The following is a 25,435-nucleotide window of genomic DNA, read 5'->3' on the forward strand; positions in this document are numbered from 1 at the left end:
TTGCTTCTCAACTACGTTGCCACTCAAATATTTTTAAATTTAGTAAAGACATTAATGATTGTTTCTACAACATTGTTTTCGATTACAATAGGATAAAATTTAGATTTAATCATTTCTCAAGATTACCATCGTATCTTCATCCATAAAATTGTTTTTTTGGACTTCATATTTAATTATTGGCTTACAATGAAAACTCATTAAATGTTTTTAGCCAAGGAGGTTAAGGATTAATTTTAGCAATAGCGTGAAAAGTTATATTTTAATAGTGCCTTAGAATTTTAAATAGGGATTAAGTGTTCATAATTTTAATTGCATACGTTGAGTGATTACTTTTTAATGTACTACTTTTTACACGATTACTTTTTAATGTAATAAAAGCCTTAAGTATATACTCTTAATTAAACATATTAAAAAGTATACCATTAATAATGATGATGACTTATGGGCATTTAGAGAGAGAGAGAGAGAGAGAGAGAGAAAAGCTAAGAAAGCATGGAAGCTAATTAAAATAATTTAATAATTTTAATTAGCTTCCATGGCTTTGAAAATTATTTTAAAATTTGAGGAATACAACTAGTTAGCATCGCAATTTTTTTCAAAATTATGCATAATTTAAAAATGCATAGTTTAATCAAAATGCACGCACCATTAGATTACAACGTAGACGAGATCCTAGAACTTTTAAAAGAAAACGGCACTTACAACAACAATGTAGACATCATTCAATTCATAAAAACATTGCAGCACAAACATCAACAAAATAAACAACACATCATAGTAAGAGCCTCGCATCGTATCGCAATTCAACTTCTCAAACTTCACTATTTCTTCGCAGGACTAAATAAATGTTTCATAAAAAAACGAATAGTACTTCAACGATGTCGTAACTGCCAATCACTAGGACATCATCAAAACCAATGCCAACAAGTATTTCCTACCTGTGCTAAATGTGGTATAAACGGTCACATGGAAGAAAACTGCGACTCAGCCGAGGACTTATGTATAAACTGCTCGGACTCGAATAAACACTCCGATCCCCGATATGACTGTACCCATAAAGCCTCCCACTCTACTTGTCCCAGTTACCTATCAGAACTTCAACGCTTTGAAGCCAACTACAACTTCAATTTCAACTTTTAGGCGAAATTTATCTTTTCTCATATTTATTTCTTTATTTTCCATTCAATATGTAACCATTTTACAGATTTTCTACTTTAGTCACTTTTACGGCCTTCAAGTTTATTTTGTTTTTCTTTTTGTACTTCTTTCTTTATTTTTTTTATTATGTGTAATTAACTTGTATTATATTTAATCCTTGTATTTTTAAACATTGTGACTTTGTAAATATCTAAATTGTCAATAAATTCTTGCTGACTGGGCTCGTTCATAGGCTGGTGTGGAGCCGGACCAGTAGCCAAGCTTTGGGCTACATGGTAAAGGGTCCATAATGACCTAGGCACATGTCCAAAGCTTGGAGAAAAGAAAAAAAAAGTTTAATCAAAATGCATAGTTTAATGAAAAAATACATGGTTTAATCAAAATGTGTTTAAATTTGTTAAAATTATTGCCTATCTTAAAAAAAGCTTTATTTTATGTATGCGTTGTTTTTTAGTTCGATTTCTTAGCTCGACGACGTGTTATAAGGTTCCAAAACCTTTCAGTGCTCCGGGGGGAGGGTTGTTTATAAGAATGACATCTGGTTACCCATCCCCACAGGAGTGTCCGGGAGCAAAAAGGATTTGCACCTGTAATTAGAACCTCCACCTCTGATGAAATGTCTCACCCAGAAAAAAGAAAGTAAAGTAAGATTTCGACAATATGTCGGGTTCAGAGTTGTGAAGATAAATCATGTGACACATTTGCAACAAACAGCAAATACCGTTGTCAAAGGTGGGCGTTATTTTTCTGAAATACGGTGGAGCATAATATATTAAAACCGGTTATCCAGATCCTTTAATCCAATTCTAAACAATAGAACATTAAGCATAGAATAAGTCAAAGAACTTAAATAAATGAATAAATAAATAAATAATATTTAATTCATAAATAATTAATTCATAAATAATTATAGCATTAGACCACTACAGCGTAAAACCTTGGTTTATATATAAATTCTATATCAAATAATTATAAAATCTTCACACTTGAAGTTGTAAAAAATACGTTAAGATTTTTATTAAGTACTAGTTGAATAACCGTTCTCTGTACTGGGGGTTAATTATGGTACTATATCTTCATTAATAAAGCTTTCCAGTACACAACTTACTTTTGTTATTTCAAATACTGTTGACTTCAAATTATTTTTTTTTGTTTTTCATCATCTTTTTAAAGCATAACTATAAATAAAATTAACATATGGTAACAGATAACGTTAGAAATGCTAATTTGTTGATGTAATCGCCCATACTACCATGTAAATATTAATCATTCAGTGTATCTGACATAATGAATAAAAAATAGTTAACTATCAAGGAACTTTTCTATAAATTCATTTTTTTTTTATTAATGAGAGCTATAAGCAGGAAAACGTCACTGATGCTATCTTTTAAAAAATCGTCTGCATTTTCATTTATATCAATGGTGCGAATTCTAAAGTAATGAGAGAATTCTATTTTTTAAACGTCTCTCCCGAACGATCGAATTAAAATTTTTGAACAATTTTTTGGATCGAGGGCTAAAATGACCCCTTTCACTCACTATCCAAATTTCAAAATTCTGGCAAAACGGCTCTGGAGTTATAGAAAGAGACACACATCTATAATAATAAACTTCTCATTTTATTATTATAGATTATTATTATTATTGTCGATTTGTAAGCTGAGAATTGATACTGATTTCAGAAACACTTCAAATCATATTATAAGTAATAATAATTAAATTTGAAAAATTTTGTTTTTGATATTAATATCGAATTTTTAAAACATGTGGGATTTTTTAAATTCCGGTTCTTTGTAAACCGCAGACGTCGTTTTGCTATGCGCGAGAATAATTGTTGAGGTTCCAATTTATTTTTAATAACATGAAAATTTTTTGAGGTAATTGTGGTATGCCTACTTATCTTTTGGGTAATTAGAAAGCCAGTTATTCACAGCAAAATTAGCTTGCTTTATTTTCACGTCATTTGTAGATAGAATGCAAGTTCATTAAAGTCGCCTTAATAAAGGCTAATTGTATATTAGTTAATGCATAGTGTAATAATTAATTGTACATTAGTCAAAAGCTAATTGTAAATTTTTCAACAATTTTGTTCATTATTTTATTTTATAACTGATTTAATTAGTAGTTAATTAAAATAAAGTAATTAATAAATAGCCTCTGAAAAAGAAAATTTGCAATTAACTGTGAAAAACAGTTCATAAGAATAGAGTAATTCAAATTGTTTCTAATATTTCGAGCACAATTAAAAAAGAAAATAGGCAGCATTTTTGATATTACTTCATAACTTAATTGATAGTAATTAATTAAAGAAAAGTAATTAATAAAATGCTCATGAATAATTATAATTTTTTTTTAACGAAAATGTGAAAATACGCGAACGAGAGCAAGAATTATTCAAATTGTTTCTAATATTTCATATACATTTGAAATAAAAAAAATATGCACAAAAGCAATTACATTACCTCAATTAACCTGATTTATTTCACTTCGTTTGCAACAGGGTCATATATATTGTAAGTTTATATTTTTCTGTATATTATTTCATAATTTAATTGACACTTCTAGTAATTAATTAGACAAAAGTAATTAATTTAAAAAAGCAGTCGAAACATGGAAGTTTTACGCAAATGTGAAAATCCGTAGAAGAGAGCAAGAGTTATTCAAATTATTTCTAAAGTTTAGCTCACATTTAAAACAGTTAATAAAAAAAGAAGGTTAATTACGCTGTATGAAACGTGCACGCTTTTTCACTGTATCAGCTGCCTTTTTACTACAGTATTTCATCTCTGAATTATTCAAATATTAAAATGGATCTTAACAAAATTCATGTTATTTCTCAACTTAAATCTCTGGCATAACGCAGGGTTAATCACAATAAACGCAAGCAAATTCAGTTTGATTAAATAACACACATTTTCTAATAAGTCTAAAGACGTTTGGACTGATTGTTATAAGCTTAAAAAGATACCCCCTGGATGCCCCTTTTCGGGGGCGGGACAGGGCTCAGTAATAAATAAGCTTAAAAAGAACAGGATGATTAGAAAATACTAGGACTTAGCCAAGTCAGGTCACATTAAAAGAGGTCGTCGATATTATTTGTAATTAGCCTTAGGCCTACATAACAAATTCATACATGAATTTGTTATAGCAATTCTTTGTGAATTCATGAATCATATATTTGTTTAAAGCATTCATACGTGAATGCTTTAAATTCGTACATGAAGTAGCTTCCCACTATGTAAAATCCATGTTAATATTAGAAAATGACATTGAAAATAAGGATAAAACTTAAGGAATTATGATTACTGATATTGATATCAAATTTGTAAAATGTACATTAAATTAGAAAAATTAATTATAAATAGTTAATATGTAAACTTTACATTAGATTTACAAATCCTGAGTTATAAGTTAAGCTTTAATACTGAAATAATAAATATTCAAAACCATTCTCACTATTGTTTATTTAATCTCCGAAATCAGAGAGAGAATATTTAACTTCAACAAAAAAATTATATTTCCGTTTAACTTACATAAAATAAATAATGCAACGTTGTTTTTTATTTCTTTCAAACACACTTAAAAGAAAGGAAGACATTTGAGAAGTGAAAAAAAACAACAACCAATCCTCCTCTGATATAACCTTATCAAGCATTTTACACATTTTATCGCTCAAGTTCACCTCACGAGATATTCCGCGCGAATGAGCGTTAGGTCGCCAACAAATTCTGTTTATCGCCTTTTTGGCAATATTCTAGTAAGTCGATTCAAACGCAGACAATCACGTGATAAGGCTATAAACAAAGTATCTTTTTTGTGTTAGGGAGTGTCTCGTTCGAAGCTTTGACCGTCTGATTTTCCCCCCTCACTGTCTGAATTTCCCACCCGACTTGAACCGCCTCTGCGCCGTACGTAGTTTTCCTTTTTATCTAGTAAGTGATTTGGAGTTTTCTCCGCACAGAAGTTTCGATCGTTTTTTTCTTCTTTTTTTTAATTCTTCATTATTACATTTTCTCTTTGTGTATCTTTGTTCTTTTTTTAGTCACGGTTGTTAAGAGGTATTTCGGGCGTTCGTTTTAGGAAGATATTTGTTACATGTTCTTAAATCATAGAAAATGGATTTCGTACACGGGTTATGCAATGGGGATAGATAGTTCCTTGTTCACAAATGGAGCAAAAAATATGCTCCTTTCCGCCGATCTGTAATTAAAATAATATTGTGGAATATTTGTAGTGATTTGGGGATTTAATGCTATCAATCTAATAGGATTTTAATAGATATTTTATTAACTATATTGTCCTACAACGTAATTTTGTTTATTTATTTATTTTTTTCCTCTTAAAGTTGAAGAACCGTTCTTGCTTTAATTCATTTTGCTACATACATAGTTTAAGCAATGCTCTATTCCTTTTTTTTAAATTTTATTTTACATTCCCTTTCGTAATAGAACTTTTTTTTTTTTGTAGTCACAGTAGTTAAAAATGTATTTCGGGCGTTCGTTTAGACAGAAATTTGTTACACGTTTATAAATTCTTTCTGGATACAGTAGAAATTGTATTTTGTACATGGGCTATACTTTTTCATAGTTCCTTGTTCGCGATAAAAAAAATTCCCTTGTGGAATATTTGCAATGTTTTTGAGATTTAATGGAGTCAACTTAGGAGTTTAAACAGATATTTTATGAAAGAAATATATTTTCCCTTGACGTTATTTATTTTTTAAAAGTTGATTCGTTTTTGTTCTAATTCATTTTGCTACATTAATTTTGCATTCCCTCTTGTAATATAATTCTTTATTTATTTATTTTTTTTTTTGTTGTTGACACGGTTGTTAAAAAGGTATTTCGGGCTCTCGTTTAGACAGAAATTTGTTACACGTTTATAAATTCTTTCTGGATACAGTAGAAATTGGATTTTGTACATGGGCTATACTTTTTCATAGTTCCTTGTTCACGATAAAAAAATTCCCTTGTGGAATATTTGCAATGATTTTGAGATTTAATGGAGTCAGCTTAGGAGTTTAAACAGATATTTTATGAAAGAAATATATTTTCCCTTGACGTTATTTATTTTTTAAAAGTTGAATCGTTTTTGCTCTAATTCATTTTGTTATATAAATAGTTTAAGCAATGATTTTTTTTCTTTTAAATTTTTTATTACATTTTTTTCGCACTCAATATCTTTATTCCTTAGTTAGTTCCTGTGGTTAAAGAGGTGTATTTCGTTTGTTCGTTTTATTCAGAAATTTGTTATATGTTTTTAGATCTTCAGCGCAGACAGTTAAAATTGGATTTTGTACACGGGTTATGCTTTTTGATAGTTTCTTGTTCACAAATAATCTGTTTCTGCCAATCTATAATTAAAATTCCTTTGTGAAATATTTACAAGGATTTTGGGACTTAATGATATTAACTTAATGGAATTTAAGTAGATATTTTATGAATGAAGCATATTATACAATGATGTTACATATTTTATAAAGTTGAATTCATTTTGTTTTTGAAAAGTTGAATTGCTTTAGATTAAATTTGTTTCCTTATGTAAATTGTCTAAAGAAGGATTTTTTTTTCATCGTTTAAATTTTCCATTGCATTTTCTCTCGCAATATCTTTGTTCTTTATTTTGTCACTGTTGCTAAAGTGATACTTTGGGTGCTCGTTTTACCCAGAAATTTGTTTCATACTTATTTTATGTTTCATGGAGAAAAAGATATCGTGAATTTTTCTGCTGTAATATTATGCATTGACAAAACAGTATGGTCTAAACTACCAGAATTCGGTAAAGTTTACTGAATTTCTGGCTCTATGGGAATACCAAAATGAGCGGAAATTTTTATCGAAGCGCTTTGGTCATGATTTTGGTTAAATTAACAATAAAATATGGTTTTATAATCTGTAAGTATGATAAAATTTGGTAATCATGCTATCTTAGAGCGTGACATTAAAAGCCATTTCTTTGGTAAAATTAGCTTTTAAATTTTGTATTTTTTGCTAAATGTGGGTAATAAGAACCATAATTTTGGACAAATTTTCTTCCGGTAAACCATTACGATATGAATAGAGAACTTACTTAATGTATGGTTTAAATACCGCATATTTTAGTTTTAAATACCAGAATTATGATTTTTTTTCTACTAGAAATGTCTGTGCCATATAGTACAGTAATTTTACCAGACTTTTTTCTCCGTGTAGCAAAAATCGATGGTGTTATGCTTAAAATATTTGACAAAATTTAATCGCTTATGTCTTAATTTAAAACGACCTTACGACCCTTTTTATAAGGTTCGCATAAACAATCTTTACTTTTCACGTAAGAGCAAACGATTTAAGTTTTTTTTAGTCGCTTTAGTTCGTTTCTCTTTGTTCCCATTGCTACAATTGGGTATACTATAGCCTACGTCACAGATCGTGTTATTCCTACTAAATTTAGCTAGATTTAACTAGTAAACAGCATTTTCTGCGAACCTGATTTCTAGCAACAAGTAAAAGCATCAAACGAAGTGTCTTGTACTAAGTCGCTACTCGCCAGGTTGGAATTGTATTAGTCTAGTTCCTTTGGAAATAATTTATATTGTTGTTTTACAGAAGTTTATGAATTTAGTAAGCATATTTAAAACTCAGTTTATTAATTAAACTAAAAGGTAAATGTTATTCCTAGTAAGTGGAAGTAGTTGTGCTTTTTTCATATTATACCCAATTGCTATTGGTGTTCTAAAAGTCTGAATGCTGAAAATATTTTATTACTAGCCACCTAAGGCGGCCAGCTGTCCGCCACTCTGAAGGTTTTCACAAATAAAGTTTTTTAAAACATAGCAGGAAATCTGAAGATTAGTGNTAGAAATTGGATTTTGTACATGGGCTATACTTTTTCATAGTTCCTTGTTCACGATAAAAAAAATTCCCTTGTGGAATATTTGCTACGTACATAGTTTAAGTAATGCATACCTATTTTTAAAATTTTATTTTGCATTCCCCCGTAATATAATTTTTTTTTTGTAGTCACTGTTGTTAAAAATGTATTTCTGGCTTTCGCTTAGACAGAAATTTGTTACGCGTTTATAAATTCTTTCTGGATACAGTAGAAATTGGATTTTGTACATGGGCTATACTTTTTCATAGTTCCTTGTTCACGATAAAAAAATTCCCTTGTGGAATATTTGCAATGTTTTTGAGATTTAATGGAGTCAACTTAGGAGTTTAAACAGATATTTTATGAAATAAATATATTTTCCCTTGACGTTATTTATTTTTTAAAAGTTGAATCGTTTTTGTTCTAATTCATTTTGCAACATAAATAGTTTAAGCAATGATTTTTTTTTCTTTTAAGTTTTCTATTACATTTTTTTCGCACTCAATATCTTTATTCTTTAGTTAGTTCCGGTGGTTAAAGAGGTGTATTTCGTGTGTTCGTTTTATTCAGAGATTTGTTACGTGTGTTTAGATCTTCTATGCATACGGTAAAAATTGGATTTTGTACACGGGTTATGCTTTTTGATAGATTCTTGTTCACAAATAATCTGTTTCTGCCAATCTGTAATTAAAATTCCTTTGTGGAATATTTGCAAGGATTTTGGGATTTAATGATATTAACTTAATGAAATTTAAATAGATATTTTATAAATGAAGCATATTATACAATGATGTTACATATTTTATAAAGTTGAATTCAATTTGTTTTTGAAAAGTTGAATTGCTTTTGTTTAAATTTGTTTCCTTACGTAAATTGTCTAAAGAATGATTTTTTTTCATCTTTTAAATTTTCTATTGCATTTTCTCTCACAATATCTTTGTTCTTTATTTTGTCATGGTTGTCAAAGTGATATTTTGGGTGTTCGTTTCAGCCAGAAATTTGTTTCATACATATTTTATGCTGCACATAGAAAAAGATATCGTGAATTTTTCTGCTGTAATATTATGTATTAAGAAAAAATCATGGTCTAAACAACCAGAAGACGGTAAAGTTTACCATATTTCTGGCTCTATGGAAACACCAAAATGCGCGGTAATTTTTATCGAAGTGCTTTGGTCATAATTTTGGTTAAATTAACAATAAAATATGGTTTTATAATATGTGATAGAATCTGGTAAATATGAGAAAATTTGTCAATTTTTATCATGCTACCTTGGAGCATGGCATTAAAAGCGGTAAAATTTGTTTTTCAATTTTGTATTTTTTGCTAAATGTGTGGTAATAAGAACCATAATTTTGGAAAAATTTATTTCCGGTAAACCATTACGATATGAATAGAGAACTTACTTAATGCATGATTTAAATACCTCATATTTTGGTTTAAATACCTGAATTATGAGTTTTTTTCTTCTAGAAATGTCTGTACCATACACATACAGTACAGTAATTTTACCAGACTTTTTTCTCCGTGTAGCAAAAATGGATGATGTTATGTTTAAAATATTTGACGAAATTGAATCGCTTATATTTTAATCTATAGCGACTTAACGACTTTTTTTATAAGGTTCGCATAAGCAATCTTTACTTTTCTCGTACGAGCAAACGACTGTAGCTTTTTAGTCACTTTAGTTCATTTCTTTTTGTTCCCATTGCTGCAATCGCTATTGGTGTTCTAAATGTCTGAATGTTGACAGTATTTTATTATATTATCGAATCCGAGTATTTCTTCAATTTTAATGTGATAAATAAGTAATTTATAACTGAGAAGCAGCATTTGAGCTAATACACCATTTCGTTGAGTATTTTTGCAAAATTATACTTATTAAGTGTCTATTTTTACCATTTATATTCTGTATTTGTAGTCAAATAAAGGGATTTAATATTTTGATTTGTTGTGTACCTAATTTGGGTTTATTAAACACTTCCGCTAAATCAATGAGAAAATTACATTTTTTAAATGTCTCTGATTTAAAAATATAATTGAAAAATCGAAAATTATATTTGTTTACAACTATATTCATTTGGCTTTAACTGTCGTATTTATAGTGAATAAGATAGAATTCAATCACTTTTTCTTATTAAAAGAAAAGTGATTATATACATACTATTTGAAAACAAAAACTTGTTTCTTTGTAGTAAAATCTCGAACGATCGTTTCGCAAGGAATGATCATTACGAACAATCGAAACAGAAAAATTACGAATAAGCGTCAACGTAAAATATTAAATAATGACTGGAAAATATATAAAAATTAATAAATTTACAATAATTATGACGAACAGTTTTGTTTAAAAAATTAAGTACTTCCTTCAAAAATATTTAAGATTCAAAAGAAGGATAAATAAATTTATTTATTTATTTCAAATATTTGAAAATCTTGGTTGTCAATAAATTTTCTATATTTGTTATTTATTGACTGCTGTTTATTTTCTGAAAGTTCGTGTGAATACAAAATGTTCATTCTTGTCTTTAAAGGCTTTAAGCCCTTCCTCAAATGTTTGCCTCAAATGTTCAATTAGTTGTATTAAGTTCTGTCTTCATCGACATCTCTTTTCAACTTCTGCAACCTTTGTAGAAAATGATACTCTTGGCCACCGCGGCATTATTCATTATTTATTTTATTTCTACAAGCTGTGAGTGGCATCAGTTGGCTTGATTATAATTTTTCATGGCACATTTGTGTTATGTACTTGTCGTTTAAACGCAGAGCTATAAGCGATAAGCAGAGAGCTCGCCGCACTTTACTATACTCAATACTTGTCGTTAGTTCTGACCTGTTTTATTTATAATAAATGTTTTGTCCTAGTTTTATTTCATAATTTCAAACTCAATCTTTAGTATTTATAAACCCTGCAAGCTGGATAAGTTTTTAGAATCGTTTGCAACATTTGGCCCCCAGAACACGGACACGACAAGTAAATTGAATTTCAACTAAAGATTGGCGTTATAGAACGTTTGTGTCTTGTGCTTGTCGTTAGCTCTTACCTGTTTTATTTATGATAAATGTTTTGATATTTATGATAAATGTTGTTAACGCTTCGAATTTTATTTAATAATTTCAAACACAATCTTTAGTATTTATAAACCCTACTAGCTGGACAAGTTTTTAGAACCGCTTGCAACAACCTTTTCTTGAACCGACAACACAAGTTTCAGCATTTTTATCGACTGATTTACCCAAACTGTATAAAATAACACTTTTTTTCCATTATTAGCATCAGAAGTTACTGTTATTCTTCTCTAAACAAATTAACTTCAATTTTTTTTCTCAAATGTCAGTAGAATTTCTGAACATAGAAACGGGAGTCTACTAGTTTTAAGAACGATGCAAACGAGTATTATTAACATTATAAGAATAGCATTTGTGACGGTACCGTCAGAACAAGATGATGCATACGGGAAAACGTAAGACGCGGGATAGAGGCTCAACGTTAGTAATTTATTACCTTAAGAAACCCTTTTGTGACATATTTTTTTCAATACAGTTATACAGGAGTCGTAATGGCTCAAGAGATAAAGGGTTCGCCTTCCAATGAGGTGAACCGGGGTCCGATCCCGGCGATGACTGGTCGATACGAATTCCGCATTCGGCTTGCACCGACCACAGCGCTGACGTGAAATATCCTCAGGGGTAGACGGATCATGGGTTAGAGTCCCCTTGCAGTCAGGTTAACCGTGGGAGGTTCTCGTAAAAGGAAATTAAAATGAAATTAAAGTGAGGTAAAATGAAATTAAATAAAAATAATAAATTATCCATGGTAGCTAATAAAAAGTCAAATAAGAATTGACTTTCAGCCATAAAAACCGTGTTTTATAATTTATTTTTACCACTCAGTGTGTTCTGATGCTATTGATTACGAAAAAGAATAGAATTTAACAATTTTTGTAACTTTTAGAGAAATTTTAGTAGATAAGTAACAAAATTATTCCAGCTGTCCCCATTTTCTCTATTTCCAAAAACCTACTTCCTTTGCCATCATTTATCAATATCTCTTTTTCTCTGACAGATAAATAATTAGAGAAAATGGACTTATAATCTCTTTCTCTAGAAAGCTTGTGCAAAACTGAATCGAAATACGTATGATTCTAAGAAATGTAAGACAAAATATCAAACCACAGAACTGCTTTAAGCTGCTGAGAGTTCCTTAACCTTCGTTTTGTTTAAAATTGTAGTCTCTTTTAAAAGATAATAAATAAAATGATTTACTATTGAAACAGCTGAAATATATTACGCTTATTACATGGATCTTGATTTTTGTTGGCTTTTTCACTTATTACAAAATCAGTCATTAAGGTAATCAAAATGGTACATTCAATTAAAAATTTCGTAATGAGTTGTATCCCATTGTTGTAAAAATTTGCTGTAATTTTCTATCGTTGTTGTCGATACTATTGCTCAATTTGAAAGGATACAATGCCACAAAATGTAAATTAGCACGATATTATAGTTCAAGATGTTGATAATCAAGATAGAGACAATTTTTCTGAAAGTTTAATGTGTTTAAATTACAAAGAACTCAGTTTCAATCACTGAGAAGGATTTATTCACTAATGTTAAAGTTACAATGAGGTGGATTTTTTTCACAGTGCAGCGCAATGGCAAAATTTGCTGACCGAACGCATATAGCACCGCGCTGTTGTAATAAGCTTAACTATAATAATAACTTATGAGCGAGGGGATGAATTTATCGTATTCTTTTATTATTTTAACTAAATTTATGAGATTCTTAATTTGTTTTGTTATTTGTTTAATCTTGGTTGGGTTGATTGGTTCTAATGCCACTTGCCACACGGACAAGCCTGCTTGGTGAAACCGAGCAAATTTAAGGCAGAGTGTGCGATTCTTGTTTTTCAGTGGCGCCATCTATGGCCAAGAATTCGACTTCGCCACATCATACGTCACACCTGTTTATAAGGCGGACCCATTCATACATCCATTCATTCATCCACAGATCGTAATTTTGACCTGAATCAGAGAACGATCGATCTCCAATCTAGTACCCCCAGAGGTATTGATTTGTTATGGGAACATGGAGGACTTTGCGACTCGATAGAATTTTAACATGCATCAGTCACCAACTAAACGGGGAGTCTTCGGCAGGAGGGGTTCGAACCCACGAACTCTCGGACATGGGCCCAGCGCCCTACCGACCAGGCTATCCCGGCACCTTTGTTTTACCTTATTTCTATATGATACTTGGGCATTTCTTTAAGGTTTCGAGTAATAATAAAGACATAGTACACTCATTTTTTTAGTAAGTAAGCTTTCAGTACACAATACGTACATTTCGATTTGATTTATATATTTTAATTTCTATGTTGAATATAACACTTATGTATATGTTTGATATGCACCATTAACCTTTTTTTTTTTAACTAAACGAACGATAAACACGGAAAAGTGTGTGTGTGCACCTTCACACGTAACATCACTCAACTATGACCTAACGCCTAGCCCCATTTTTGGAGAGCTCTACCTTTTTAATGGCTATGGTGGTCACTTTGCAAATAGTCAGGCGACGTGGACAGCTCCTGAAATAACACCCTTCTTTCCAAACATTCACACCACAACCAACGAGAGCCATGACAGATTTAACGTGCACCTTTCTGCGTTTACACGCCGGTTGTTTTGTCTGGTGACAGAATCGAATTCTTTCGAGCAATTCTTTCTCTTCACATCAAGCTATACTTTACTGGCTAGTCTGTGTCAAATCTAGCTGCATTTAGTTCATTTATTCTATTTCCATAAGCCCATAAAATTATCATTTGAATTCAGAGACATCTAATCATTAAACTGCAAGATTCCTTTTTTTAAATTTATCAATCAATACCAAAATGTTTCTTTCTCACTCTTCACGTTTGTGAATCATAGATAGAAATTCATGATAGTTTTCCATTGATGGATAAACATAAATGTTATCATCTTGAATTTCAATCAAAAACCATCACACAGCTCGATGGGATCATCAAATATGCCTAACATCTCAAGTTAGGTATTGGCACTTTTTCATGTTGGGCCGACATAGCATACCCATTACAGTATGTTGAATTTTTATAATGGGCCAAAAAAAAAAAATCCATCATGAATCAACATAATTTACTGGTCAAATTATAATTTTCCATCACAAACTATCATGCCTTTGGTTGGAACCATCAAGACTGTCCCAATACTGAATTAACCCAGCTTTATGTTACGTCAAACGCACTCTCTTTGCTTGGGTTTTAGTGGGCGGGTTTCTTTTACTTTAAACAGTGAATCTTGCCTTTACTATAGTTTGACTAAAGTAAGAACTCCCCTAGCCATTCCTCTGGATCCGTGGCAGTGACTATGGTAACGGGGTATAACTATTTCAAGTAGGGGTGTGGGGTCATTGTTTAGTACAGGTTTTGACTCGGGCCGGAGAAAGAAAGGGAATCTTTTTCTTCTGTCTATTGTGTTAGCCCTAGAGCAGGGATGGCGAACCAATGGCACGCGTGCCATTTATGGCACGCGACACAATATTTTGGGCACTCCACCGATCACAATTGTTGTTACACTATGAATTGTTATTACACAAATGTTATTATGCTATGAAGCATATGTAACAATTAAACTAAAATTCACAAAAAACAAATAAAAATAAACAATTATTAATAAAAAAATTAATACTGAAAAAACAATTAATAACCGTAAAAAACAAGCTAACTATAAATAACTAGCAAAAAAAAATATCAACAGTCCTGCTTAAACTAACATCTTACAATCTAATATAAGTTATTGGTCATCTAATCTCCAACAACAGAAGTCACACTGCTTTTACTTTAAGTTGAATTACGTGTATAACTGAGACATTGCAAAGTGTTGTTTTTTTTCCAATGTAAATAAAGTGTTTTGAGTTGATAGTATATAGTATTATTATTTTCCCAATAATCACGAAGTCAAAATTATTTGACGGCACGTCTATGACCTCATTAAGCAATTTTTTAGAAAAAATGGCACGTTGGTGTATAAAGGTTCGCCACCCCTGCCCTAGAGTAAAGAAAAGGTACCCTCCCTGAAATGCGATATTCTCGATTCCATAGCAGAAGGCCTCAGGCATTGTGGAAGGGGTGTTCGCACCGTAGACAAAGTGTAGGTGTGTTACCAAGCGAAGAGAATGTTGCGCACCCTCTCACCCTCGGTCTACTCTTTTTCTCTAGGTAAAAAAAATAATGGACTATTACGGGTAATTTCCATTAAATGAGTTTTCAATTTATTTTACCAACACTTGGTACTTACAACAAACAAATGGATATTTTAAAATATAGTTAAGTAAACATTATGTTAAAAAAATACTAGGCACAAAATATTGTCAGCATGGGATGAAGAATACATCATTATTCAATGTGAAATGGCTTATTATAACGTATTCTATCGTGAAATAAAGGATGAAGCCCTATTATTAACCTGTTAGCGCCCAGAATCATATCAATAAGATAGCTTTCTTTTTTCTAAAACATACATTGTGTTAGAACAGTTTTGCTACCTACCTCGAAGAATTAAAAGATTCACTTTCACCATAATTTATTATAAGTTGAGATTTTTGTAACTAGATTTAGAATTATAAGGTGCTCGCACTTTTTAAAATGAAATGATGGTTAACAGAAGAAAATAGTCAATTAATTTAACATCGGGATAAAACGGCAAACTACTGGCGAATATTACTTGAAAGATTACTAGTCTATTAGTGGTAAATTAATACGTCTCGTCATCAAATGTTGGGCGTTCTTGGTTAACCAATACCAAACATCCTTTAATGGTAGACCATCATACTACTAAAACAACATTTCCCATCATGAAATGATGACAGTTGTTGGCCCAAAAATTTAACTCATAATTTGTTGGTTGACCATCATTGTAATAACAATATTAGTTAAACAATAAAAGTCAATGACTAATATTAATTAATAAATAAAATTTAAAGCGCCGGCAGCTTTTCCGCTAATTGTTCCAAACGGATTGTCTAGATTCGTTAAAGTATTAACATGATTTTGAAGCAATTATGAAAAATATTTTACATATTACAAAAAAAGTAAAAAGATATTTTTTGTCTAATGTTTAAAAATTTTAAAACAAATAAATGAAAAATAAAGAACAAATATTTTATACCGTATTATTACTGGAGTGCATTATTTGAATTTAACAAGGATTTTTTGAAAACAAAAGTTAATTGGAAATTTAAATACATTTAGCTCATAATTAATATTTGATAATGCTCCAGGCCAGAGCTGATTCACTTCTCTCAGTATAGTATCTTTCAGACATTTTACAGATTTCGACAATTTCATCATTGCTATATTATACTCGAATCAAGGAATAAATAAGACTATTTTTTGTTCTGAAATCTATTTTTCTGAAACCTAGCTTGAGTACCCATAAAATCTGTTTTAATGAATCAAGATCAGGAGAGTTTCCTGGCCACTATAAAAACAGCTCCGTCTCGATTTGGCAAACATTATATACCAAACATTTACAATCATCGATAAGTTTTTTCAATCCTATACTACCGTGTAAAAGAAAAATCAATGTAAGTGGCAAAACATTCAATATTGAGATTTTTATATATTTGGAATTTTTGTGTAGTAAGCTAGTTATTGAAATTTTTTTTCCAAAATTAAATTTTGTTTTATCAATTATTTGATATTCTATTTTAGCGTTTATGGCATCAGCAATAGAAAGAAAATAGTTGAAAAGTAACTTTTCTCGAAATCTGAGAGGCACTGACGTTGTTTTTTCGTTCGCACTGCAGGATACTAACTTGTTGGTTGACCATCATAATGGTAACACAACATCTGTCATCAAAATATGAAGGTTTATCTTGGTTCATCAAAAATCAAACATTGCTTGATGGTTTACCAGCATAACATAAAGCCACATTTTCCATTTTGTAATGATGGAAATTTGTTGGGCCATTAAAAACCATCAAAACTAGATGGAAATTATTGTATGATGGTGAGCATCAACATAAACCATCATAATTCTTTGATGGTACCATCAAGAATTTTGACTTGGGTATATTCTTGTACTGTACTTGAATCAATGAACATAAAAGGCTATTTTTCGTCGGAAATCCATTTTTGCAATTCTTTCCTTGGGTACTTATAGATTTTCTAAGAAATTTATGTCTGGAGAATTTCCCGATCACTTTTAAAACAGCCACTTTTTCGTTTTGGCATAAATGCGTCTTAGAGTTTTCGACACTTTCTTTATTCCAATATCATTCTTCAATCAATGAACAAATAAAGCTATTTTTTCGTTTGCTAATCCATATTTTGTGCGTCTTTGCCTTGATACCCATTATTTCTCTTAGGAATTAAGATCTGGGGAGTTTTCTGGCCTCTCTAAAAAGGCCACATTGAGTTTGAAAGTAATTTATTTATTGTTATTACAAGGAGTCAAATGTCGGTATATTTTAAAGGAAATTTTTTTCTCAATTTAATTAATCTATTATTTTAGTATTTTAGTGGAATACACTCAATGACAACTGCCATGTTATTTTCTATAACGGTTATTATTGCTGTTAATAATGGTAAAGTAATAAAACTGTCATCATTTTTAATATAAATTGCTCGATCTAAAATATTGCGGTACAGAATATAATCATAAGCATCGTTTTTTTTCTCTAAAAACGTGCACTTAAATCTGCAAGTCTGAATGTGAGATATTTAGCTCAAACGCCTCGAAAACTCATTTTATTTTCAAGTTTATGCATTATAAATGAAAAAAAAATATTTTCTTTCATATTTCTTTTATTGGAATATACCATTTCATTACACCAAAAGCATTTTCCACTATAAAAAGTTAAAATCTCCCCACTTTCTTTGGATCTGAACTATTACTAATAGTTTAATGCATGAATTCATGCAAACACTGGCGATTTTTTTTTCATATTTTGTTTGCAAAAGCAATAATCTCTAGTGATTAGCACTGGGGTGGTATAATCAATCATTTGTGTAACAGCAGTCAGTCATCTAAAATTAGACAAGTGAGAGATACAAAGAGTCATCCATCACAAATAGAAAGCTTGAAAAGAATACTGTGGTAGGTTTTAAGTGAACTAAATCACAATGAATAAAGCTTCTTTCACAGAAATAGATAATAGAATTAACAATCACAGATTATTTGTCGTCTTTCAATAGTTGCTTACATGTTATTTGTCTGCTTTTGTTGTTTAATCAGTATCGAAATTGCTCATTTTTGAGAAAAAACATTAGACCGTTTAAAAATGTTTTATTGAGTGGTTGAGTTTTTTTTTTTATTTTTACACTTAATGTTCAAAAAATGAAGGAACAAAAAAATGTATGTTTTAAAATCGAAATAAAAAAAAATTCAAAATTTTGAAATGATGTATGGGGAATATGCTTTAAGATGTATAGATGAAAGAAAAAATAAAATACAAAGAAAGTTTTCGGTTAAACGCTTACGCATTTTTTCATATAAAATTTAGGTATTTCAGGTACTTAGGTACTTTAGATATTTTAGGTATTTAGGTACTCTTATACTTAAAATAAAAAACGGAAAGCCATAATAAATTTTGATTTAGGAATCTGATTTTCACATACATGAAGAAAAAAAATTCTGTGAAAATTACTGTATGAGGTAATGACAATTCTAACTTAATTTTTTTTTCGTTTTTCTCTTTTTTTCTTTATTGTGCCGTGTTTTAGTGATCATATTTAATGCAGCTTTAGCGTTCTTAATATTATCTACTATTAACTTCCTTTCGTTTTCATTTTGTTTCCGTTTTTAATTCGTTTTTCCAATTTCGTGTTTTTGGGACGTTGAGCTTATTTTTTATGGATTTGAAGAGTAATAATAATTTAGAGCCTAGTAAGAAATGAGATAAATATTTTAATTATTCTATGCGTTGTACCTGGTACGATGAACCTAATTCAGAGGGGACATTCAGATCGACATCCTACTACTCTGAAAACAAAAGATTTTTTTGAATTGTTTTCAATTCCCGAATTTTTCCGTCTTATACAGCGTGTGGTGATAAAAGATGTAAAACTTTGCCCTAATATTGACAAAAAACATATAACAATAGCTGTTGCATTAAAAATGTTTTGTGGTTTTTGTAATAGGCAATATGTTGGACAAACCAGTAACTCTCTTAACATTAGAATTAATCAAAATCTTTCAGATATAAACAGTAATGAAATTATCAATAACCAATAATAGAATAAAATTAGGGAACATAATTTTAGATAATAAGATAATTAGATTTAGATAATTAGTATTTTAGATACAGTAGAAGATATCGATTTAAGACTACAATGAAAATTACTACAAGGTTTTATACAACAATTTTACCGTAATGGACTAAACTATACCTTCCAACATAAACAGATTAACTTTATTAACTCCTCAAGTTACTCACTTTTTCACATTGAAAATAAGCATACAGATCGAGGTAAACGGGGATCAATAATGTCTTTTAATAGTGACAAATTAAATAAAATTTTCATTTCTAATATGGTAAAAGGTTTTAATAAACACTATAATATTAAACCAATGAAAGATTTTGTTTTCTCCTTTAAGAATAATGATATATAAAAGCTTCAAGATCTTATTATTAACTTTTATTTTATTAATTTATACTTCGAAATTCTTTGTTCGTGTAAAAGCTAAAATGAGTAAAATTTCCCTAAATATAAAGAAAAATCTAGATAATTTATATTTCGTTATTAACTTTCATAACCTTATTTTCGATAAGATTAAATTTCCTAATATTTTTGAAAATTTAAAAAATTTGTTTCCATTAAAAGATTTTAACATAATATAATAAATCTCTTGGTAGAACTATATTTAATTAAAAATTTAGGGAGGATTAATGCATCCGATTATGCATGTCACTGTGAAGAAGAGAAATATTTTGATTTTGTTGATAAACATCATAAATATGTTATTACTAGTAATTTAAATATTGAAAACTTAGAACTTAGGAAATTAATGATGAAAGGCACAAGATTTAGACCCATTTATCATATATCAATTAATAAAATTCTAAATTACTTTCTTAATCATCTCAGTAGTTTTTGTTTAAAGATATCAAATAGATTCTCTTTACCTTTAGGTATGTTAACAGAATGGAAATGTGGTGTTTATTATTACTTTAAAATTTTTGTTGTCAATAATAAGGAAAATTTAAATAACAATTACAATTCAACAACTTTTTCTAAAATTGTTCAATCAATTAAGCAACTACAATTTTTTTTAATTACCCCCATGGACAAAGCTAACAATAATTATGCAATCTTCTGTAAAAAATTCTATATTGAACTTTTAAATACGGAGTTTAAAATAATAAAAACGTTAAGCTTAATAATTTAAATAATAATATTGTGATTAAAAGAATTTTAGCTTTATATAAGAGGTTAAAAATTAAAATTAGCAATATACGATTTCCTCATTTAATTATCAGTCCTAAAATTCATAAAATTCCTATAAAATTTAGAACAATCACATTAGGGTCTAATACTTACCTAACTAAACCTGGCACCGTTTTCTCTAACTACTTAAATAAAACTAAAAATTTCTTGGGTTATCAGTAATTGTAACGAGCCCTCATCCCCAGATGTCATCCCAGAAAACTACCCCAGATGGCGCAACAGAAATAATAACTTTTATTTTTCAGAAACTTAAAAACAGTAGAAGTAGATGTAATGTAACGAGAGACGCGCCAGGCAGCGCTAATACCTAACTCCATGTTTTCATCACTTTATAATCATCATTTACCATTTCATGTAAATTCATCTTCATCTATTTGTAATTAAAACCAATAAAGGTTTATGATCATCAAATTGGCGGTCTAAAGGTAAGTGGAACATTTTCCACTATTCATATTGAAAACAGGAATTCATTTTAGATTGAACAGTAATCAACCAATTTTAGAATTTATTAAAGATAATAAAATTAATTCTATTGCTACTTTTGATTTCCAGGATGTTTTCAATAGCATTCTCCTTTCTAAACAAAAAATATGTCCTTTTGAATTATTACTATGATGATAAAAGTATCATTAATAGCGATTTTGATTATTGGTAAATTCTAATTAATTTATGCCTTTTTAATAATTACCTTTACCATAGAAAAGATATTTTTCTTCAAATTGATGGAATATCAAAAGGATCTAATTTTTCATCCGTCTTAGATAATTTATTTTTTCACTATTATGAAAAAAATTATGCTCTTAATATTAAATTTGTTTTTAGATTAATTGATAATTTAATTAACTTTAATTTTCAAGATTATACAATTTTATTAAATAATATTTACCCCGAGAAATTAATCTTGCTTCGTAATCATGATGATAATATAACTTTTAATTTTTTGGAGTTGGGTATTAAAAAAGAAGAAAATATCTGATTTGTTAATTTATACGATAAAAGAAATGATTTTAAATTTAATATAAATAAACTAATTACTTCGAATTCTAATGTTTCTAAAAATATCTATTTAAATATCATTTTTAATCAAATGATTAGAATTAAAAGAATGTGTAGTAATATTTATTTATCGAGAAAACAAATAGTCAGTCTTTCAAAATTTGATTAAAAAAAACAATGGACACCCAACTAAATTATTTAAGTTCTATATAAAATCATTGAGTTAATTGTATGTTATTGTAAATGAATTAACTAAAAGCTTTTTTGTTAATTTATATAATTTCTACCATGTGCAAATCCATTTCGGTCAATTCTGTGGCTGAAATTATGTGAAAAACAAACAATTCATGTTTGTATCTCTCTCGCTTTTTTTTTTCTTAAATAAGAGTTAATTTTCTAAAATCATTAAAATTGTATAAATAAATCTTATCTTATTAATTATAAACTTCCTTAAATTATTTAGTATAATATTACCTTTCTCACATCCATTTTCGGGCCCGTCCTTGGCAATTAACAAATCAAACGTGCCTCAGTACTGCAGTAAGAACGCGCTATAAAACAAAATCACTCTATTTACACTTTTACCTCAATTTGCACTTCTGTTTTCATATTTTATAATCTGGCAATCTTATTACGAAAATATTTTAAATAATTCTTGAAGATTTTCTCGTTCATGTAAAGTTCATTTGAATTCGCTACTCGCTTTATAGATTTCGTTTTATGTTTTGTTCTGTTTTTCCTTTACGTTTTATTATGTGTGCTTTTTTTAACGTGATATTTATTTCTTAATGCGTCGATTCTATTTTGTTTCAAATAAACGCTTTTTGAGTGCTCCTCACATTATTGTATTAATATATATTGCTTTGATATATATTGATACAGTATTAGAAAGCACTTCTTTTTGCATTTCGTATTTTAATAGTCTATGGTCACCAATTCAAGACTACAGAACATTAGAAACTTTTCATGTATTGAAGGAATGGAAAAATAATATTAAATATTATTAAATAAACTGGGATTCGAACCCGTGTTGCTGCGCTGTTTAGCCCTCTCATCTATTGAGTGTAACCAGCTGCACGAATCAAAATAGTTTTCTTAAGATGGGCCTAGTTGGCTTGGACAGAATTTTGGTTGCTAGGCCGTTTTAGTTAAAAACAATCAACAAAGTTTTTTTTTTACACTTAACAGTTTGATGGAAAAATTTTTTGTACTGTTATTTTACTGCTATGGTTGACTTTGGTAAAATAACAATTAAATAAATTGCTATTTAGTAGTTTCTATCGAGAAATTTCTAACAGTGCAATTATTACTGTAAAAAGTACGGTATATCAGATCTTTTGTTTTGTTCCAGTAAAAATGGATTTTACCGCAAAAAGTACCAGAGCGCTGAGTACCGGTATTTTTTACCGTTGATCCGGAAATTTTTACATTCTACAACCATACATTATCTCATCAAAAGTTTTGACTACTTTGACTTAAACAAAATAAATAAATAAATATAGAAGAATAAGAAAGGAAATCAATTTGGAGAAAAAAAATTGTTTTGAGTAAAAAGATTTATGATGTTTATGGTGTTTCAGATACAAACAATCCAACTAAAATTGTTCTCTGAAACATTATAAAACTACATCAAACCATTAATTTGGAAAACTAGACAAAATTTATGAGATCGGTGTCATTGGCTTATCAAGTAAAGGGGGATTTAGTCAACGAAAGTAAACAAATTAGTTTTAATATTATAGTTAGTAAGAAAAAACGTTTGTAAATACGTAAACAATCAAATTGATTTAAAACCAAAGGAAGTTAACAGACAGTAGTAAATAAATTTTCGGCTAAAACAATATATTTCTGATCGTGAATCACTGTTAAAATATCGGGTGATAAACAATTTCTGAAAGAGTTATGTGTTTAGGACTAGACAGTAAGTGTCAACGTCTTGTTTACTATTTTAAAACTAGACACTGGATGTTCACGTAAGGTTTGCATTTAGGTTAATAAACGTCTGATAAAGGTTGTTATTGTTGCCAGTCGATATAATCTTTTAATGTACGGGGGAAAAAGTTTTTTTTAATAGTGATTATTTCGTAATAATATTTATATTATGAACTAAAAGAGGTGAGGTTATATTTTATTTTTCCCATTTGGAAAAACCGATTAGAATAGATTTTATTACATTCTAAATTTTATTATATTTTTTTCGAAAGGTTTTCTTTTTAAATTTTTTCTCTCTCACGTAAATTGTCTGTTAAAAGTAGATTCCACTTATTTATTATTTAATTGTATGTGAGCTATAAGCTAGAATTTTGTTTCAGTATCCACATCGTTTTCGTTTTTAAATTAAAATGAGACAAATTCTAGCTTATAGCTATTAAATAATAAATACTCAATATTAAATAATAGCACTCGCAATTAAATAATAAAAAAGTGGAATCTACTTTTAACAGACAATTTACATGAGCTTATAGCTCACACACAATTCAATAATAAATAAATGGAATCTACTTCTAACAGAGTCATCAAATTTTTTATTGTATAATATTTTACATTTATTTTTCTTAACATACGGTTTTATTGGAAATTTATCCATACATTGCACGTAATATATATATATATCCGGCAAAGTATGAAACGCCGGCATTGTATAGAATGACTAGGCATTGTATAGAATGCCTGACGTTTTTAGGCAAAGTATGAAATGTGAGAAGTATTACATACTTTGCCTAGGCATTCTGTATAATGCCGGATGCTATTTAGGCAAAGTTTGAAATAAACGTCCTGATGAGGTTATTATGTAAATGATGTGTATGTTACTGTGAATGAACGAAATTGGTGGTTGTTGACTTTTACCGGTGAATGTTGACAATCACATAGTCGCTTTGGTGAATGTCCGAAATATTTATTACATCCGATTTGATATTAATTTATTCGTGGATATAATTACATTTATTCGATATTTTAATACTTACTGACGATAGATTAGAAGAAACATCAGTGTTTGGAGTATCGGGCAAATGTATATCGGGCAGTGACCCTTGACCTTAAGAAAACATCAGTGTAGGGTATACCGGACAATGGCACTTGACCTAAAACATCAATGTTGGGTATACTAGGCAAGTGTATATCGGGCAATGGCACTTGACCTTAAAAAAAGCATCAGTGTAAGGTATACTGGACAAATGTATACCGAGCAATGGCACTTGACCTTAAAAAAACGTAAGTGTAAGATATACCGGGCAATGGCACTTAACTAGACCTAGTATATATTTCGGACATTTACCAAAGGTCCAGTCATACTAGTTCTGGTTAAGTGCCATTGCCCGGTATACATTTGCCCGGTATACCTTACACTGATGCTTTTTTTAAAGTCAAGTGCCTCTGCCCGGTATACCCTACACTGATGTTTTTTTTAAGGTCAAGTGCGCTTGTCCGGTATACATTTGTCCGGTATACCCTACACAGATGTTTCTTCTAATCTATCGTCAGTAAGTATTAAAATATCGAATAAATGTAATTATATCCACGAAAAAATTAATATCAAATCGGATGACGTTTTGAATTTGTCATTTATGAATGACATTTTGACGAATCGTAGATGTATTTTATACTTTGCCGGTTTCTCATTTGGCATCTATATATATATTTCTCTTACACGGAACCAAAAAAAAAGCCTCATTACAACTCCCCGAATGGCAACGTTAGAAAATCGACCAATGATTGCTGCTAAAAATGTCACATGAGGTGGCTCAACATATAGCGCTTTTAAAAACGGAAACAATAACTAGAGTGAGCATTATCAGGTTGTTCAATTCAGATTCATGCTCTAAAAACATGATATTTAATTTAAACTCAATTAGGAATTAATTAGGCTGGCCTTCTCCATGACTATAAATAAGTCACAAGGTCAGACTTTTGAGAAAATCAGTTTAGTATTGACTAAACAAGTTTTTAGTCATGGACAACT

The 25,435-nt window shown here is 29.6% G+C and overlaps 1 long non-coding RNA gene across 1 annotated transcript in view; it reads left to right on the plus strand.

The window, feature by feature from the left end:
- Positions 1–2,287: 2,287 nt before the first annotated feature.
- LOC139426800 (uncharacterized) overlaps positions 2,288–25,435 on the plus strand; it is a 50,811-nt gene continuing 27,663 nt past the window's right edge. The window contains exon 1 of the long non-coding RNA XR_011638022.1: positions 2,288–5,090. This is a non-coding gene — a long non-coding RNA (uncharacterized lncRNA). The remainder of the gene's footprint in view (positions 5,091–25,435) is intronic.

This window comes from Parasteatoda tepidariorum, chromosome 10, assembly GCF_043381705.1.
Source record: "Parasteatoda tepidariorum isolate YZ-2023 chromosome 10, CAS_Ptep_4.0, whole genome shotgun sequence".
NCBI lineage: Eukaryota > Metazoa > Arthropoda > Arachnida > Araneae > Theridiidae > Parasteatoda > Parasteatoda tepidariorum.